A 16,948-nucleotide genomic window follows, 5' to 3' on the forward strand; every position below is an offset into this window, starting at 1 on the left:
CAGTATGATTGACTGTGCAGTCTTAGCAAAGGATTAATGTGATGTCGTCCATATGCCCCCAGAAAATGAGAGGAGAAGTCAACATTGCACCTATAGCTACGAAACAACAGTGGTGAAATGAGAACTGTTTGGGGAGGGTGGTCAGGAAACTAGTTGACAGGAACTTCAGGCCTGTGCCAGTTAGAAATGTGGCTGGGAGGAGTTAATACAGAGAAGCTGGTCAATCTGTCAAACCAGAGGATGAGGATCCTGTTAGATTGAAAAAGTCTGAGGTGAGCGTAATGAGCTGCATCCACCCTCCAATCCTCAAACCCCCCCACCCTTCTCTCTCCCTTCATCCTCCACGCTCAGGGTCAAGCATGGCTTTATAAATGTTATCTGATTGCTGAGAGCTTTCCAATGCCTAGATTTGGCGGTGAAATTAATCTCTGACTAAAATATTGACGGTACACAGAACCTATCAAGTGAGGCAAAGCAATCAGGCAATAAGGGAGAAGGTGTTAGAGTAGAAAAAAAGAAAGCGCTGCAGATAAGCACAATCAATGGGACAGCGTCACCCCAGATTTGGGTGCTGTGCTTAGGTTCTGCATGAGAGTTGATCAACTATAGTACAAGTAAAACATGTAAATCGGTTAGAGTTCATTTAAAGCAGTTTGACCTTGAAGTTTGACCTTTCATTAAGGTAATCCCATAAATTTGCATAGATTTTGAGTTATTACACAGAGTGATGATAAAGCAGTTTCCAGTTCCCTTGATTGAACTGTCATTAGCTTGACAAAGCCATAGCGTTGCAAATATAACACTTAAAAAGTGGCTTTTCAGTATATGAAAAATAATACCGACTTGTATATGATGTGGCAAAATAACCTTATGGCTACGGTCTCTGTATTTAAGACATCACAAACTACCATGGCAGCTATTAGAACTGTATTGGACAGGTGTTAATCTTTGACAATGGCAGGCGTACTTTATATTACACAGTATACAATGGTGACCTTCCACATTCACCTTCCAGGGTTTAGAGTAATAATACAAAACATGCAGGCGTTAATCTTCTCTGCTATGCTTCAATCCTCTGTAGAACCCTGGGGGAATGTCACAAAGGCACTGTCAAAATGCCTCCTGCGTATATACCTCCTGGCATCTATGGGAACAAGGAAATAATACAATAAAACATTCATCATTCAATTTGTAATGCTGAGGTTGAAGAAAAAGAGAGGCAAGAGTGAGAGAGAGTGAGAGAGAGAGGGGGGGAGAATAGGAATGCAAGACAATCAGGTGCACATGTGTAACAGAGACAGACAGGCCCTTTTCATGTGGAAAAATAGCACTAATTCATTTCCCACACAGTAAGTCCTCTTGTTTGCAATATTCATGTCACCTGGAACAATGAAAGGAGGACAACCCCTGTTACTTGTATAGTACTAAGAATAGATTTAGCCCCCTTTATTGTGTGTGTGTGTGTGTGGTGGGAGGTGGGGGTAAATAAAGAAAAAGCTGAGAAGAAACTCCTCTCGCAAACTGACCCAGATAACAACAACAGAAAGATGAAGTCTGGAGGGGCAAACAAAACAGTCCACACAGAAAAGAGGGAGAGAGAGATGTAAAGACAGCAAAAAAAAAAAAAGAAAAAAAAGAAAAAAGGGGGGGGGGCTCTAAAAATTGTTCTCTTGACAAAAAGTTAGTTGAGAAGTAGGAGGAAAAAAGGGGATGAATATTTAAAGAAGCAAGATCTCTCAAGGAGGAGAGAGATGAGTAAGAGTGAGAATAAAAACAAGCAGCTCTAGCGATAGTTCAAACTTGCAAAAAGGGGATTTTTTCGGAGTACACGAGCAGGCAGCGTCTGCTGAAGGCTGCCCCCGTCTATATTTCCCCTTCTTCAGGATATGCTTATTGGGGGTAATCATCTGAAGAAGGAAAAACACAAATATGGCAACTTGGGGTGGGGGGATTTCTTTGCACTGTCAGAACATCTGCAGTTGCTGCAGTTCTAATTCAATGACACTTTCTTGCTTGCACTGAGCTAAGTGCTAGAGTAAGCTGCAAGAGTAAGCCGTGCAATAGTAGCCTATTCAATGCTACCCTAAGTACTAGGTTTAACACTCATAATAGAGCCACCTGAGAATTTAGAGATAGCAGGAATTCACTGATTCTTCTTGATACTTTGAAAAGTGCTAGTCAATGTGTTAAGGTTAGGGTTATACAAACAGAGCCAATATGCTAATTTTGCTGCAGCAAGCACATGCATATGAATTTGCATCATTTCCTGACTCTAACACTTAATCCTTTGCTAGGCTAAAAATGCTAATGTGTGCTGCAATATGTCATTTGTCCTTGTGCTTAGCTTTCCTGCAGCTTTAGTGAGTATGGCCTACGGTGTACACACTGTCAACTCCACTTCAGTCTCCTTCTCTGTCCGTGTTGGGGAAAAGGGGACTCTGACCCCACCATGATGACACTGCTCCAGAAGAGATTATAGACCCTGATACTCCGCCGTGCCAGCATTATGCACACACTGCCCTTTAACTAAGATACGCAGGCTAGCTGCCAGCTCTGTCGGCACCTATCAGATCTGCCTACTCACGTTTACACAGACAAAATAACAAAAGAAGTCCAAGACAGCACATACATACAGACAAACATTATAACTACTTGCTGCATGCATTAAAAAAATACAATTCCAGTGCAGTCACAAGCCAAAAAAGGCAGAGGTGGTGTAATAAACATCCACAAAATCAATAAGAAGCGGCACTCAACCTATGTGGGTCTACAATCAGTAGTTTTCAGCTGAAGTGTTTCCATTTCCATCAAACTGGAGGAAGACACCATAAAAAAACATCCTTTATTTTACATAAAAGGTGATATAGAATAACAATCAAAGGGATAATTTCAGAAAAATTGCTGAAGCACTGCTGTTTAAGGCCTGTTACGTTAAGGTTTGGGGCTGCCCCAATCAGAGATGTCAGCGCAGCCCTTTATACTACATATCAAAGGCAAAACAAGCAAAATGACATTCCTCAGCAGGGGGCGGCCAGAAATGCCACTGGCTTGAAAGCTCAAACTCGCAGAGAGCAGTGCAGCAGCAGTTTTCCGCCCTGTGTGATTTACTGCTAAATTGCATCTATGAGGTGTTTTTTCCTCTGAAAGTTACAAGGTGAGCAAAAGAGGCTTCCAGTGTAGATCCCCCCCCCCCCCAAAAAAATAAAAAATAAATATGTTTTATATGTTTCTTTGATATGTGGTTTCACATATTTCAATTTAGCGTATTGCCTTCTACAGTGTCATTTATTGAGGTGGTGCAATGCCAGAGTCTCGCTCCAAAGCCTGTAATTTTTAGATGTTTGTACCAAGCATGGGAAAACTACACTGCGGTGTTGTGTCTAGTCGGAGCCACTCACTTCTGCCCATAAAAAAATGTAGTAGCTGTTCAAATATAGTGAAATAAAGTGGAGGGAAATTGCATATTTTTAATTATACAACATTCTTAAAACAATTTCAACTAAAGACACTCCACATATGCGCATCATATATTTTTACTAACAGGCTCAGTATTTCAGTTAAGAAATTATGAATAAAAGATTTCATGGTACATGAATGAACACTCAGCAGATTCCACTCACTGCAATAATGACAGACACACATCTTTGATCACCATAAATGTGGCTTAATGTGAACAATCCTCTAGTCATCTTTCATTTTTGTCTCAAACCCAGTATGATCCCGCGGGGTCCTTAATGTCATACTTTGGGCTCTGGGCTGATATTTTATATCCATTTAACTGCTAAATTAATTCACTTTAACTGAATCTCTCATACGACTTTAGGGAGATGGGAAAGTCACTAAGTGGAAACAATGTCCCAACACATCTCTTGGTATGAGATTTACAATATAAATGCCAGCCTGCCTTCCTTCCCATCCTCCTGAGCCAAATTCAAATCCTGTGTCATCACGTTGAAAGGAAATTACGAAACAACATGGGCAGATTGAGCTTCTGTGCTTTCAAAATACATTCTAGCATTTCCCTAACATGAACCTTACACCACCAAGGCATGTTGATGGCTTTTTGTGATGCCTTTTGTAAATCCCAATAGAAATTTTTAATAGTAATGATTTCCTGAACTAGTGGATATGAAGTAGACTGCAGATTTTTAAGATCCCTCTTTACTGTGATTGAGTAATAGTGATGGATGTGAGGATAAGAACCTGATTTGTGCTAAAATAGTGTGAGATTCATAATTAAAGTAATTGATTGACATGGCTCCGTAGCAATTTGATTAACTTTCTAAGATTAACTTAGCAATGCAAAAATTAATATTTCGTTTGCCTTACATTTCCATTTTAATAATGCTATTTTTTTTCTTACTAACACTGAGACAAGATTGAACTTTAAATGCCACTTTGGGCTGTAGTAAATTGTGATATGTAACTCTGAAGGCTATCAGGAATTAATCTGATAAACTATCTGGTGTCGATTCCAAGTGTGTCTGGTATCTGGTCACTAGAACTCTTAATCTGAGGTTCCAAGTGGCCATAATTAGGCTAAGACACCAAAATAAACCTAGATGAGATAGCGCAAACATTAGGAGTGGTTAGATTAATCATTTTTAAAAAAGGTGGAATGGTCAAAAACACCAAAGGTTTCATAGACAGAAACAGAAGAAAACTAAAGTGGAGGATCTTGAAATTCTTTCCCTGGTGTGGAAAAACTGTCCATAGGATCTGATCACTTGATCGCAACCCAATAGAAGATGGTTTTTAGTTACTGAGGACAAAGCTAAATGCAGTCACAGATCAGCAACAACTAAAGTTGGCTATACCACCTGGTACCACTGGCAATAATGACCTGGCAGAGCATCTCTGTCTCATCTATTTGGTTATTTCCATCGGTTCTAGACCTTAGACTGCAAAAGATTTTCAATCAAGAGTAAAAAAACAACCATTATTTTTAAAACTAGCACATTAGTTTGTCCAGTTATTTTGATACTCTGAGAACGGGAGACTATATATATAAAACTGGCTGTCATTCCTAAACAGTTCATGCAGTATTTTTGTTAAACTTTAAAAAAAAAAAGAAGAAGCTGAAACTCTGCATTTCAATCACACAGTGACTGCTGATTTAAAATCCACTGCAGGACAACACTGCTAATTGCTTAGACATCATTTATTTTGGCCATGATAACCATGTAGTGAAACTCTGATACTGTCGGAACCCTAACTGAACAATTGTAATTTTAATATAGAACCTGCCTTTACAACGGCAACTGAAAAAAATAAACATTAAGTACCTTGATAAGTGATAACAGTCTCTTACATGCTTTAAACTTTCATAAATGTAACTACATGTTAAACTATGTAGAAAATCACAGAAGTCACAACACAGACTTCATAGATCAGATTTTGAAACGGACTGATATCAGGCTATAAAATATCATAAAATGACACAAATGTGAAGACACATTTAAAAAAAAAAGAATGTTTGGAATATCTTTGACACAAAATCTATCGTTCTATTTATTTAGGAAAAAAGCTTTCAGCAATAGCAGACTAGATGGAGCCATTAGCACTAAATTTCCACCTCCGGATGTTTCCTTTTTTTATTTTTTATTTTTAACCTCTTGATATTTTATATTATTTTTATAATGACTGCCTCTGAAGTGAGTGTCCTCATGGTTTTATGTGACCCATGCCCAATACTGCTGTTGTACCATCCATACAAAAACCAAGCTAAAAACCAACTATCTTGAAATATGCTTTTGCTCAATTGAGTCCATTAATCCTGGAGGGACTGTGGAAGAATTTAACCGAACTGTTCTATTCTTGGCGCTTTGCTCGGTGCGTCACTGCACAAGCAAAGGAGCTGAGCACAAGCATGTGTGTACGAGTGTGTGTATTTCAACTATAAAAACTAAGCCCTGAAGGCAACGGCTCAAACCTGCTGCTGTCACAAATAAACAATGAGACTTGATTTGATGAAGTGACAATAACAGAGACGTTGTAAAACCACATTCAAAATAGCACAGACTTTCTTTATTACTTTTTTAGGACTGAAGGACAAAATGGGTAGTGACACACACAAGGAAACAAAGACCGTGTTCACATAATGGAACAGAATTGAAAGCTTGGGTCTGTATGATTCATAATTATATAACTACAGCAAAATCCCCGTGTTCGGCACATACACATGTGCACACCAGTAACTCGTGCCTGCTGTGTGTGTTCGGTGTATTCTGTTGCCAATGTCCTTGGACCCTTCCTGTAGGCTCCAGTCTCGTGAGATGGCAATGATCAGAAATGGAACGACATGCAAACTGATCCCACCATCTTGGCAGGCTGGTAATTAAATATCAGCTCTTGGCACACAAGTATGCAAATGAGGTTTGCCGTCTCGTGCTTTTGCGCATTTCACCCTGCCCAATCCCGCCCTCCAACAACACTGATCAGTAGAGAAGGCCCTGCTAGGCCCTTTTGTTGGTGACTGTTCGCAAAGATATTATTAACCTCATGTCTAAAGCAGATCCAGATCAGAGACACTCTGAGGCCCTCGGGTCAAGTGGCTGAATAGCCAGTGCTTATGTTTGGCCCTTACAGTATGAAGGAGAGGAACAAGAAGAAAGAACAGGAGGGGAACACAGATGCAGTTAGATATGAGTTGGTGCAGGATGTGGGGGGAGGGGAATGTGGATGGGCTCATAAATAGCAAGGGATCATAATTGTGAAGATGTCAGAGGCCAAATTGATATTTTTTTTTCTATTGGCAGTGATAAGGCATGTGGGCAAAACATGGATAGGGGCTTATTAAAATTCCCATAAAGCCTATCATTGTGTGGCAGAGCAGAGGCCTTCTGTTAACATGCCAGTTTATGGACGTGTGGTGATTGTTCTTGTGCAGGCTCACTTAATATGGAAAGCGTGGGTTCTTCAAGTGGCTGTGGCCTTATTAACGATACCCTGCCTCATATATTTCTGTACGATTACACATTCATCAACATTAAATTCTTATGTATAGGGTGATGTCTTTTTTAAAATAGGGATACCGAGTGTAACACTTGTAACTGTTTGAAAGAAAAGCCACATGCAACATTTCACTAGTTCCTTTCATTTATACCTGATAAATCTGAATCTCTCGCTTGTCACAACCACAAGCAGTCTGTAGTATGATTAGAGCTAAGAAGCTCCCAGTCACTGGCAGAGAGGGATTTATCAATCACCGAGTCTCTGGCTGTAGCTTCTTCTTTTCACTTAGACCCGCATGTGATGAAGAAAACAGCAGAGTAAATGGGGATGTAAGAGAATATCTGGAAAATATCTCGAGACAGACGAGAGGAGGATGATGAAAGCAAGTGGGAACAGCAAAAAAATAAGAAGGATTGCAGAGGAAAGAAAATGTGTTGAGAGAAGAATAGGTAAAAAGAACAGGAGACGGAAATAGCCTTAGAGGAAAATCATTAAAAGAAGCTATTTACTGAGGCTGTTAAACCAAACACAACACTGATTTGAGGCATTAATTTGAGGTAGATGTAGTCAACATGCAATAATCCACACATGAACCTAGTACAGATGTAAAACACCACAGCTGTTATTGCTAACATCCAATTAATTATCTCAATGTTTTTCTCTTAGTTAGCTTCAACTCATATATATGAAATCTGATTAATTTCAAAGAACATTCAACACATATGGAGTGGAAACCATGCATAACTGATCTGCAATATGCTGTGTATAATGAGTAAGAAAGCGGTTATGATACAAGCCAATTGTTGCATATGACAAAGATTTAGTCCTCTGCTGATAAGAAAGACAAAAAGCCCTCGTCTTTTCTACTTGTAGCTAAATAATCTTTCATTCACGCACCTTTTCCCTGACTTCTATCTCAACTTGCTCAAGATCCACAGCGCACAGGATGCACTCAGTAGAGGCAACGGCATAGAAGATAATACGTTTTGATCACAAAAGCTCAAATGTATTCTTCAACCTTGTCACGCTCAACTTATTGAATGCCTCCCCAGATAAGTCTGTCCAAGAGATAAAAGGGAAATGTTCAGACGCATTAATGATTACTTACTAATGACTGATCAAACAAAACATGCTGCCACTAGTAAGTACTGCTCTAATGAAGTGTGCTGAATACTAAACAATCGATAACATGGAGCCCAGTGTCTGTTAGGTCTGAGATATATACTTCTTTCTTTTCAAGCAGGACAAAAAGTCTTGAGCCATACTTCTTCTTTATATTTTGAGAAATAGGTACAACAGGTAGAAAAAGGTACAATTTATTGAAACATGTGCAAATACATGGAAATATAGCCTATAAATCAAAAACTGAGTTTGCACAATTCTAATGAGGTTGAAGTTGATATTTTCTATGACCAACTTTAATCTTTAACACAGTCTGAGATTTTCTTGTGATTCTTTTTAGGTTACAGGAGTTATTCTTCAGGCTTCTGAAGGATATTCACAGCTCGTGTTTGGGTGTTGGCTGCCTTTCGCTGCGGTCTCTGTCAAGATGATGCTACACAACTACAATAATGCTGAATTACACACTCTGGGGAGACCAGTCCATGACTGACAGGGTTCAGCTACATGTTTTTCCATCCTGGTAGTCTAGTATAGTACAGTCTGGTTCTTGTGTAATTTGGCATACCAGCCACTTGATCATAATTATCATTGTGTCTTTTCTTATGTCTTAAGAACATGACTTTTCAAGTAAAGGTAATCTCCTCTTGATAGTTACCTCTTTTGTCCTCCAATTGTCCAATTTCCTCACATTTTGTACGGACACACTGCAAACAATGCTGTGATTTGCTGGGTTTATAGTTGATAGCTGTTTGGGATTTATCTTATCTTCTAAACATAGTATTTTATGTCAAACTGTGATATCTTTGAAATTATGTGTCTCTGTGACAGGCAGCTACTAACCTACCTTTTTTAAGCCCCCCCCTCCACCCAAACAAAACAAAACAACAAAACAAAACTCCTTCCTCTGAAAATACCCAGGTACACAGAAAAAGGAGACAATGTTGAAATATAAACTCCCAAAGACCTTAATATAGGCTGGAGAACTATTGCTCAAGAATGGAATACAGACTATAATAGCTAAAAGTTAAATGAATTGAAATGCCCTTTCAAAGACTTAAACTTTTGACCAGAGATACTGTACACCATATGTCACAAACCACCTTATATAATAAATCAATGCACCTACTCTGTATTTTTGTCTCTTCTGCCTGATACAGTCTCTCTAACCATTGTTGACATTTGGCTCAAAGTATATTGATTCTTGCAGGGAAGTGAAGCACATATACACAGTGAATTCAAGCGTGGGGTGTGGTGCACAATGGGAACAAATTGGAGCAAGTGAATGTTTTTAACATTGAGACTTCTCATTTAAAACACACAGTCTCATCAGTCATGAAAAAGAAATTCACAGCTAAAAATGCATTTACCACCAAAATATGTCATACCTATTCATCCAAACCATATTGTAAACTACACTGTACACAGCAGCTGAGATCCCTCAGAGAAAAATATAAAGTACAGTAGATAAATACCTCAAAGGACAAATTATGAAAGTTCCTGACTTCATCACTAAAACTTTACAAGCTTTGAAAAGTGAAAATATTTCATGGCCAGCAGTTTGAGAAAAGAAAAGAAAAATCTACTAAATTCTTATTAAACTTCACCTCTGTTTGACTCATTTAGTTGACTACAGAGTATCTCTGCAATTGTACGGGCTTGTAGTTCAGTTGACTCCAGATTGCTAAATATGTATAAGAAGATCTTGAATAATGTAATCAAATGTGATATATTCACTGTGGTGGTGGAGCTCCCATTCCAAACACACAGCACCAATCTTTGAAGTAAATCCAGTGCTATGATATGTAAAAAAAATAAATTCATAGCTTTAGGGGATTTATTATGTCAACTGAATGCATGCATTTTGTTAAGTTAAAATAAGGAGTCATAGATGAAGGTTTCCATCAGTGGATTTCAATTTTGCTCCCTACTGGGCCCAAGTATTTGGGAAGTCTATATTTTTAAGATTTAAATTTTAAGACATAAGCTACCAGTTGCTAATGGGTTTTATTAGCGTAATGTTACCATTAAATTTTTAAAGAGTTAGAACAAAATGCACACCGTAAAGAAGTTTCTTGAGCCTTGAGAAACCCATCATTTCTGTTTTGCTAGGGAAATGGGAAATAAGTCTAACAATTTATTGCAAAATGAATAAAAATGCATTGAAATGCACTATATATGTCAATAAAAAAAGGAAGAAAAAAAAGAAATGCACTATATAAAGCAAAATCCCTAAAAACTTAACTTTGTACAATTCTAAAAAGCATGAAAATCAATACTTGGTGTGATTTTGAATCTTATCCTTTCAACATCATTTCTTTAAGTAGTCTTAAAGCAAAAGTTCTCCAGAGCTCTTCAAGGACATTTTAAAGCTTTTCTTTGACTGCTGGCAGCCTTTTGTTCTGTTCTCTGCCAACATAATCCCACAATGACAATAGTTCAATAATGTTGAGCTCTAGTCTCTGTGGAGGCCAATCCATGACTGAGCATAACTGATATATTGACTGATATATCTGCATTTATAATAGCTGATAATAAAAAAAGAAATGGGAGAAGCAACCTTAGATCATGTTATGTTGAGTATTAATATTACATAGTCTTTCCAACAGAAGGTACTCTGCAACGTCCCTGTTGGCAACACACATGTTTTTGGAATGCTGCAAATATGAGAAACAACCGAGTCAGACAGAGTGTAAATAAATAATCCACGTCTTGCTGTGACAATGAAGTTCATTTTTAAACTGCACTGTCATGTTATCTTATCATGGACTCATACATAATTATATATAACAAAAGTCTGACAAATCTGTTTATGTTTCATCTGAAAGAAATATTGTATTTTTAAATAAGAAGCACTCCAAGAGTCCAAACCTCTGCCAAAGGCAACTCAGTCTCCTGGCAGTATTTATTTTTAAGGGAAGAGTATTTTATATATATTCATTTAATTTTCTTTGTTCTTTTTAAACTTACTTTAAGAAGTTTGTAGTGCAGTGAAAGGTCAAGTGCAAGCTATCATGTTTACAGATGGACACACAGAACACACATCAGAAACACAACATCCTAGGTGAAGGTATAATCACCAAATATCAATATCTGTCTTGAAAATTCTATTTGTGTGTGTGTGTTTTTTTAATACCAAGGTGTTTAGGTCTTTTTTTTTCTGAAACCACAGTGCCTGCTTCTCATGTCAGCAGCAGGACTTTCTGCACAATGGCAGTAGCAAGATGTGCACCTATGCTTCAATGTTAAACTCCTGGCACACACATGTAGAGTTAGCCAGCGTTCAACCCTAAAACGTGTAACCAAGCTTTTCTCAAAGTGGAGAAAGGAAAGAAAAGCCACTGCGGGGCTGGAGGCAAGTGTCAAGCAGATCATTTTCACAGGTCCACCGAGTAGCTACCTTCCAAAAAACACGTAGCTCCAACCTCAGTGAGTAAAAGCCATGTTTGCCCTAATGGTACATTTTTTCATTTGACAGACACTGCAAGACATACAAGATAAAGCTCTAAGGTAGCCCTGTGACATCATTTCCCCACATTCACCACCACTTTTTGCTACAAATGTTACCGCTTTAATTAACATGTATTCTATCAAAGAAACTCCGTGCCCCCTGGATATCAAACTTTATTACTTTTTTAAAAAGCATAGACAGAGGGGGAAAAAAGTAAATCTGCTGTCAGTCCTCTACGATAGAACAAACACGGAGAGTAAGTAAGAGTGTGAAGAGAGATCATTGGGAAATATGCAAATGTAGATATGAATACAGATCAGGCTTCTCAGTAGGAGATGAATACATTTACCTCTCATCTACATGCCGATAAAACACAATAAGAAGCATTTTTAGGGCTTCAGTACTGTAGAACAATTAAAGCTGTCAAAAAACCTACATGGTCAGATGTTATGAAATGAAATGAAAAAACATAATCAAAGGCAAACAGATGTACACAATGTCTATTAAAATCATTTTCTTGACAATTTCATTCTACCTAATGAAATCATAGATTATTATGTGGCCTCCAAAGGGACAGTTAACCCTGATGCATTTCTACAAGTGGTTACTGTAAAAACATGCACGTGCACGCGTCTCAGGTCAGGATAAGACCCATGCATTTATTGTCTAAGGATCTTCCACTTCTAGCTACAGGTCCTTCGACATTAAAAGCACGGGTCTTATGATTAGCAGCTTAAATAAAAGCCACATATATAAGAATAACTACATATACACTGAGTGTAGTGCACACATTAAAATGGAACTGCTAGTGTCAGTGTGTACACTGTATATAAAAATGTCTCTCTGCTGTTTCATCTTATTTCAGAGGATTGTATGAGTCCCATTGGATAAATAAGTCTTCCTTTTAAGCTCTACTTACACTCACCAGAGGCCTGTTTTATCACAAACAACATTTCTTTTTATTTCGCCCCCTTCACATTATTTTTCTTCTTTTTTCAAACTTGTGGTTCCAGGCAACCATTGCCAGTCTCCCTAGTCCTTTTCAGACATGGGATACAGAAGATTGCTGGCTTCGTTAATCTGTTTAAGTGATAGTCAGACATAGTTCACTTTTATTCTAATGTTCCTTATGGTTTTATCCAGATATACACACAACAGTGATAAGGAGTGTTATATTACACGTGTGATTTTTGTCATTCCTGCAAAAGACTCATTCACTTCTTGCAACAAGTTCTGCCTTCACTGATTCTAATCAAGAGCTCTGATTCTCTCACTAAAATGAGTGTCTTTGTGTGCTTGTGCCACATTGCCACAGCAGATGCTGCGCGCCAATCACGCACACACGATCTGGATTAAGAACAGAGGAAATGCATCAAAAACAAATGTCTTATTTTTTTGCAAAGTAGAAACAGAGCTGAGTAGATGCAAGAAACATTCAGTCTAAAGCAAACCTTTCAGTTCAGACTTGTTCCCTGTTAAAAGTGTTACTACGGGTAAATGTTACTAGCCTTGACCTGGTAAAGGTCATCACAATTTTTGTAACATTACTGTAGATCTGAAATTAAACTGTAAGGTTTACAGAATGCCTTAAAGGGTTTCCTGGCTTACAACGCAATTAAAATGAGTAATCTATGATAATTTAAGGTCAAAATGAAATAAAGAGTCATGAGATAACTGTTTTTAAAAAAAATTGGTGCTATATAAATAAAATTTTACTTAATTTAATTCGATTGAGAGCATGGCACAACTGTCCTCAGGCTTCCTTCAAGCATCAGCAGAGTAGTCACAGGGAGGTTTATAGTGGACTGAGTGCTCCCCTAACCCCTGTGGCATGAACTCACTATATCTTTTTAATGAGACTCTCAGTGTTACAGGGCTCCAGGCTGGTGGCTGGAGGGGATGGAGTTTTCCAGGCATTCACCTGATATATGCGTAGTGATGGCTTTGGAAGGTGCACTGACACTAGCCACTAGGTATCAAAAGAGTCCCCTTGAACCAACACAGCACGTTCTATTTCTATTCATGTCAACCTGGCAAAGCTTCTGGAGTATATATCACATTTAATCCCAACTAGCTCCAGGGATTTTATTCATGAACCAGTTTACGTCTATAAGTCTTCATACAGTACATCAAAGCAATGTATATTTGTAAATGTAAAAAGTTCATCAGAATCCTATTTTTATCTGTTACGTGTCTATATAAGTAACTGAAATCAAAAGTTTGGTTTTTTGATTTTTTTTTTTTTGCATGCTTACAGCCTAAAGTCTGACCTCAATCTGTCAGGTTGATGTAAAATCTATATTCATTTCTCTTCATCTGATCACATACATTTATGCTAAACCCTGTGGGTTTACCAGTCTTTTATCTAGAATAGAATTATTAAAGAAGCAATCATATGAATTATTAACCAAGTTTCACATGGTACTGCATGACACTAAGCAGAAAAGGTCTTGCAGAGTTAGGCTGTGTGACTTCAGATAAAAGAACTGAGCGAAATAAAAGTTACATTAACAGGAAATCAAACAGTTGTTCAAGTGATTATGCCTTTGGCCACAGGGTGTTACTGCGACAATTTTACTTTTTCTAATACAGCTGGCACCTGCTGGTAGCCAACATGAGATAACTGTGGCACAAGTGTGAGCATTCTGAAATGTCTGTCATACTTTTTTTGTTTTTTAAGTTGTTATGATTAATTCATTTGTTGTTTGTGTTACTGATAAAAAATTTAGTTCAGTCATAGAAACATCAGTTATACCAGATAAACAAGATGAGTAACTGCTGTGCTTTATTGAAAAGACAGCATACACGTAGTAATATAGTATATGCTGCACACAAGTCACTTTAATCACTAACTTGTTAATGTGGGTTTTACATTATAGGTTAAGAAAGCTGTGCTGTACAAGCCATGTCACAGAAAAAGCATAATGAAATTCCTGCAGAGCAAGTTTTTGATGTTTTCTCTGCCAGGTCTGTATGCTGCAAGACAATTTAAGAGCTGGGGCCCGTTCTTCGTACCTCGCTAAGTAAGTTAGCTGGATTAGATTGTTGACGATTTCGCGTGATCCTGGATCGTTCGGTTCCCCGAAGCTCATCCGGGACTTGCTGTCATAGCAACAGAGCCGTAAGCGTAAACCTGCTCGGGAGCAGGTTTACTTTATGTAAACAGGATTAGATCGCGGCCACGCAGGTATGTCCGCTTCATTTATACGAAAGCAACAGCGATATTTTACCACTGTTTCACCATAAATAAATAACATCAATGTAACTAAAGATAATGCAGCACTTGATCCTTTTATTGATTTCACACAGATACATACAGGTCATTTCCTAAAAAAGGGAAATGAACTATTAACATTCTATTACATGTATGTGATTATTACAGATGTAATTCATATTTCAGAGTAGTAATTGTAAATTACTTCGTGTAATCAAGATGAGAGACCACGGCTATAAAAGCGAAGGTGGATTTGGGAAGCCTGTCGCAGCCATGTCCTGTCCGTATACGCGAGCCACCCATTGCGGAAGGTGCAAGATTGATAAGGAGAGTCCTCAGAATTCAGCGTATATTGCGGGATAGACAGGATCCTTTAGCTCAGCGCGACAGTGTGCTCATAGAGAGATATCGATATTCCCGTGAGGGTATTATTTACTTAACCAACTTGTTGACGAGGGGGTGCAGGACCACCACCTGTCTTTTTTTCCTCTGCCCTTTTCTTGGTTGCTGTTATGAACAAACTAACAGATTATTACAGGCCAGTATTACCTTGCCAAGAGACGCAAAGCAATCTAAGAGATAAATATTACCATTCTGTAGAATACTCCTGTATTCCACTTTTACTTGTTCCCATGTTCTTGTGGGTCCTGTTGTGGCTCTAATGTGAAAGGGGATATAATATAACATATTATAATATAATATAATGCCATATGATATTGGACAATATAGTGTCATATGATAGATCTACCCTACCGCCTACTGGTGTTGGCCAGAGGGGCCGATGGCGCGATATGGCAGCCTGGCTACAACCGTAGCTGCCTCCACCAGTGTGTGAATGTGGGAGTGAATGAATAGTGGTATCGTAAAGCGCTTTGGGTGCCTTGGAAAGCGCTATATAAATCCAATCCATTATTATTATTATTATTAAATTACCTACGAGTTTGATTTGTCAGCAACTTTCTGCCAGCCCTCTCTCCTTGCTTTTGCAGCCTTTGCAGTGTTCTCTTGCGTTTTAATTAAACTCTGAAACTCCTGAAATCCCTCACTCATGAGTTCTTGCTCTGCTGCCGGAAAATACCGAGCACGCCCCTTCGACATTTTCGCCGACCAATCAGCGGGTTGCCGATCAATGTTTCTACTATCGATGCGTAGCCCCTTTTACGACACCCAGTGATGTCACATTCCTGCGTCCAGCTGTACTAATCGTCAACAGCAGGTGTGTTCAGGGAACCGGATTAGCGAGCTCATGGTTAGCGCGATGGTTTGGTCTTGGATGTGTCATTTGATCTTGGATGTAGTAAGCGACGTACGAAGAACAGGCCCCTGGATAGCCAATGAATTACCAAATGAACCCCCCCCTTTTTCTTTTTTTTTACCATGGGCCCGCCTTAAGTGGGCCCACCATGACCTTAAGTCTGTTACCGTTTGTGCAAGAGACAAAATTAAAAACGCTTTTGAAAAGAAGGGAAGTTGACTTTACAGGGATATTTGGTGCTTTGTGGTGACACAAGGCATTCACAAGGTAATGCTGTCTGAACATGGACAGAAAAATTTGGGCTAGAAGGAAAATTCAAATGGTTCCAGAAAGATGGGTCTTGTTTTTTGTTGTTTTTTTAAAAATAATTTTTGCAGCAAAAATGACAACATATGTCAATTGGGGCTGTATACATTTTGGTCAAAAAGATAATTCTTTATTATCTTTATTTGTCTATTTAGACAAAAAAAACCCCAAACAAACCCCAAAACAAAACCTACCTACCAACTAACAGAAAGCACAAACTAAGTTTGCTATTTTCTGAGACTCACGTAAACATAATGCTGTGTTTCTGGGTGTCAGAACTTAAAGGGACGTGGAAATAAAAGCAAAGTGGTAAAATTTGTTTTTAAGCACCATGTTTAAGTGCTGCGTGACAAAGGTTGCTCTGTAAGAGCAGATTCAGTGCTGATTTGTTGTCATCTTGGAGCGCAGTTTTTGGGTGAGTGCTAAGCCAAGCAGCTGGGTGAGAGAAAACACATCACTCTTGAGAAAAGATGGTTGTTGCTTGGGTCGCCCATATGCCTCAGCATCTGTGAGTGACGATGAATGCTTTTGTGTAAGGGAAAATAATCCCAAATCCCAATTCTTCTCTTTTTTGTAAACACTTTAAAAGTGTGTCTCTAAATGTGGATTACTTGCGTTGTACTTAGGTTTTGTTTTGTTTTTAAATATT

Source organism: Rhamphochromis sp. 'chilingali' (assembly GCF_963969265.1).
Source record: "Rhamphochromis sp. 'chilingali' genome assembly, chromosome: 7".
NCBI lineage: Eukaryota > Metazoa > Chordata > Actinopteri > Cichliformes > Cichlidae > Rhamphochromis > Rhamphochromis sp. 'chilingali'.